This window comes from Penaeus vannamei, chromosome 36 (genome assembly GCF_042767895.1).
Source record: "Penaeus vannamei isolate JL-2024 chromosome 36, ASM4276789v1, whole genome shotgun sequence".
NCBI classification, from domain to species: Eukaryota; Metazoa; Arthropoda; class Malacostraca; order Decapoda; family Penaeidae; genus Penaeus; species Penaeus vannamei.
The window spans coordinates 18,219,001-18,224,000 of NC_091584.1; the positions used below are offsets into that span (position 1 = coordinate 18,219,001).

The 5,000-nt window shown below is 25.1% G+C and overlaps 1 long non-coding RNA gene across 1 annotated transcript in view; it reads left to right on the forward strand.

The window, feature by feature from the left end:
* LOC138859427 (uncharacterized) overlaps nucleotides 1-5,000 on the forward strand; it is a 111,183-nt gene that overhangs the window by 61,497 nt on the left and 44,686 nt on the right. The gene's annotated exons all lie outside the window — the stretch shown is intronic.

Here is a 5,000-nt window from a genome sequence, read left to right on the forward strand (position 1 = left end):
GGGTTCATTGTCTGTCTGTCTCTTTCTGTCTTTGTCTGTCTGTCTGTATGTCTCTGTCTGTCTGTCTGTCTGTCTGTCTCTGTTTCTCAGTCTCTGTCTGTCTGTCTCAGTCTCTCTCTGTCTCTCTGTTTGTCTGTCTGTCTGTGTCTGTCTATCTCTGTCTCTCTTTCTTTCTGTTTTCTTTTCCCTTTCTTTTCTTTCTGTTTTGTATGTCTGGATTCGTTTGTTTGTGTGTGAATGTTTGTTCGCTGCATTTGTCTGTATTTTTTTGTTGTTTTTCTTTGTTGTATTTTTTTTTATTCTGTTTCGTCTCTTATTCCACGTCCTGTTTGTCTTTTTCTTTATCCTTGTCTTTATCGCCTTCTTCTCGTTTTTTTATCTATCACTTAGGTTTGGTTGTTATCGATTGTCTCTTTCTTTCTTATTGTATCTCCTGCTTCTCCTTCTTTTTCATTTTCTTTTATTTTTCTTCTTTTCTCATCTATTCTATTTCTTTGCGTCTCTCACTCACTCTTTCATGAAATCTGATAGTCGGGTTTTCAAATCGATTGTCTGTCTGTGTGTCTATGTGTGTGTGTGTGTTTGTCTGTCTTTTCGTCTGCCATTCTTCATCTTTGTCTGTCTCTCTCTCTCTTTTTGTTCGTCAGTCTGTTTTGATCACTGTTTGTCCATCAATGTTGGTTGTAAGATGATATTTCGAATATTTTTCTTTGTCCTTCTTTATCATGTTATCTTCCATATTCCTTCCCATTATTTATTTAAAAATCCTAATACTAAATATCCATATTTTGTTAACACAGGGTGAAAGAGAGAATAAAAAAAGAGAGAGAGAGAGAGAGAGAGAGAGAGAGAGAGAGAGAGAGAGAGAGAGAGAGAGAGAGAGAGAGAGAGAGAGAGAGATCGAAAGAGAGAGAGGAAGAAAAGAGAAATTTTGACATTTCTTTCTTCCTCTTCTTTTTCTCCTTCTCCTTCCTCCTACCATCCCTACTAACCACAATTCCTTTTCCTGTTTCTTCCATTACCCTTTTCATCCCTTCTCCTTACCCTTCCATCATCCCATTTTTCTCCATTCCCTTGATTTATCGGCCATTCTCTCCCCGGTTCTCTCGCCGTTCCTCTGTGCCCTCTTCTCGTACCGTAACCATGTCATTATCATTCCTAAACCTCTGCCTCGCTCTGTCTCTGTCTGGCTGTGTCTGTCTGTCTGTCTTCGTCGAGGTCCCTCTCTGGTTGCCTGCCTTTGTGTGGACGCGTCGGTCTGTATTTGTTGTGTCTGTCTTTCTGTGTGTGTCTGGTTGTTTGTCTTTGTGTGTCTGTTTAATTGTGTGTGTCTGTTTGTTTATCTTTGTGCGTGTCTGTCTGCCGGCATTTGTATGTACTTGTCGGTCTGTTTTTTTGTGTCTGTCTGTCTTTGTGTGTCTGTTTGTTTATCTTTATGTGTCTGTGTCTGTCTCTGTGTGTCTGTCTGCCTTTTTATCTTTGTGATTGTGTGTGTCTAAGTGTGGTGTTTGTTTGCCTGTTTTTATCTTCGCCTGTAAGCCTTTGTGTGTATGTCTGTCTATTTATCTTTGTGTGTGTGTCTGTCTGTTTATCTTTGTGTGTGTGTCTGTCTGTTTATCTTTGTGTGTGTGTCTGTCTGTTTGTCTACCTTTGTGTGTCCGTCTGTCTTTCTGTCTTTGTGATTGTGTGTGTCTATGTAGGTGTTTGTCTGCCTATTTTTATCTTTGTCTGTATGTCTTTGTGTATGTGCGTGTCTGTCCGTATCTCTGCATACCAACATGTCTGTCTGTCTGTGTTCATCTCCATATGTCTGTCTTTGTGTCTGTCTATCTGTCGGTTGGTGTGGTTTTCCGATATATTATTTTTGTCTTTTCTTTCTCTCTCTCTTTCTCTGTCAGAAATGAAAAGGTAATAGCGTGATGAAAATAATCATAACAACAGTAATAATGACAGTGATGATTATAACAATAATGATGATGATGCTAATGATAGTAGTAATAATAATAAGGATGATGATGATGATTTTGAAATTAATGATATTGATGATAATCATAATAACAAGAGTGAGGATGGTAATAATGATAATTTTAGTAATGATAATAAGGATAATGTAGTAATAATAGTAACAATAATAATGGTAATGATAGTAATAATAATTATGATGATAATGATAATAATGATAACAATAATCATGACAATAATAATGATAACTTTGATAATAACAATAGTAACGATAATAATAACAATGAAAATATTAATAATGATAATATTGATAATGATAATGATAATGATGATGATGATAATAATGATAATAATAATGATAATAAAGATTAATAATAATAATGATAACATTAATGATAATACTAATAATGAAAATAATAACGAGAAAATAATAATAATAATAATAATAATAATAATAATAATAGTAATAGTAATTATAATAATAATGATAATGATAATAATAATGATAATAATAATAATAGTAATGATAATAATAATAATAATAATAATAATGATAATAATAATGATAATAATAATGATAATAATAATAATAATAATAATAATAATAATAATAATAATGATAATAATAATAATGATAATAAAAGTAATAATAATAATAATAGCAATAGCGAAAATTATGAAAATAATGATAATGATAATAATAATAATGTGAATAAAAAAGCTGATAATAATGATGATAATGATAATAATAACAACAATAACATAATAGTAATAATAATGATGATCATAATAAAGATGAAAATTATAATAGGAATAAGAATGACAACAATAATGATAAAAATAATAACAATGATAATAATGATAATTATTAGGGTAGTAATAAAAGTAACAGTATTTATGATGATAATGAAAATGACAATAATAATGGTAATAACACTAATGATAATGATAATGATATCAATAACAGTAATAATGGCAATAATCATAATAACAATAAGAGTAATAATAATATTAAAATGATAATAAAGATGATGACGATGATAATGATGATAATAATAAAAGAATAGTAAGAATAACAATGGGAAGATAATATGAACAAAATGCTAACAATAATAATAATAGTAAAAATCATAAGGAAAATAATAAGGATAAGTACAATAACAATAATAATAATGACAGTGATAATGATAATGATAATAATAATAGAAATAATAGTAATAATGATAATAATAATAATAATGATAATAGTAATAACTGAAACAACAGCAATAATAATGATAATAATAACATTAACAACAACAACAACAACAACAACTACAACAACAATAATGATAATAATTATTATTATTAATAAAAATAATAATGATAATAATGATAATGTTGATGATGACAATAATAATGTTTATAACAATAATAATGATAATAATGCTGCTAATAAATATGATGGTGATAATAATAATAAGTCTTAATAATGATTTTGATATTGATTAGGATAAAGGCAATATTATAAGAATAATGATGGTAATAATGATGTTGATAATGATAAAATGAAATGATAATAGAAATGCTAATAATGATAATGAGGAAAATAATAACAATAACGATGACATTAATGATAATAATAATTGTGAAAATAATAATAATAATAATAATAATAATTATAATAATGATAATGATAATATTGAGAATGGAAATAACGATAATAATAACAATAACAATGATGATCATAATGGTATTTATAAGTATGATAATGTTAATAATGATGATAATTATAACAATAATGCTGATAATGATAATGGTAATGATAATAATGCCGATAATAATAATAGTAATAATAATAATGATAATGATAATAATAATGATAATAATAATAATAATAATAATAATAATAATAGATAATGATTATTGCAATAATAATAATAATAATAATAATAATAATAATAATAATAATAATAATAATAATAATAATAATAATAATAATAATAATAATAATAATAATAATAATAATAATAATAATAATAATAATAATAATAATAACAATAATGATAATAATAATGATAATAATAATAATGATAACAATAATAATAATAATAATAATAATAATAATAATAATAATAATAATAATAATAATAATAATAATAATAATAATAATAATAATAATAACAACAATAACAATAATAATAATAATAACAACAATAATAATAATAACAAAAATGATAATAATAATAATAGTAACAATAATTATAACAATAATGATAATGATGATTATAACAATGAAGGTAATGATAATAATAAGATAATAATAATAGTAATAATAATGATAACAATAATAGTAATAATGATAATAATAATGAAGATGATAATGATAATAATGATACTGATACTGATAATAAAAATATTGTGATAATAACAATGATAATAATAATAATAATGATAATAATGATTATAATGATAATAATGATTAGGATGATGACAATAACAATGATGATGATAATAACAATGATGATGATAATGATGATAATAATAATAATTATGATAATAATAACGATGATAATAACAATCATAATAATGATAGTAGGGGTAACAATGTGAAGATAATAACGATAATTATGACAATATTGATAATAGTGATGAAAAATAAAAACAACAGAAATGATAATGATGGTAATGATAATAACTATGATGATAAAAACAATAATGATGATAAAAAACAATAATAATGATAATGATAACAATGATGAAAATAAGAATGACAACAATAATGATGATAATGATGACAGAAAGGATGATCATGATATTAATGATAAAGATGATAAGGATAATCATTAGAACAACAATGATGAAAACAATAATTGTAATGATAATGATAAGGATAAGAAGTATAAAAGATAACCATAACAACAACAACAACAATGATAATGAAATGATAATAATAATACTATCGATGATTAGGAAAATAGCCGTGATAACAAACAAATTAATGATAATGATAATAGTAATAATAAACACAACAGTAATATTGATAATGGTGATGAAAC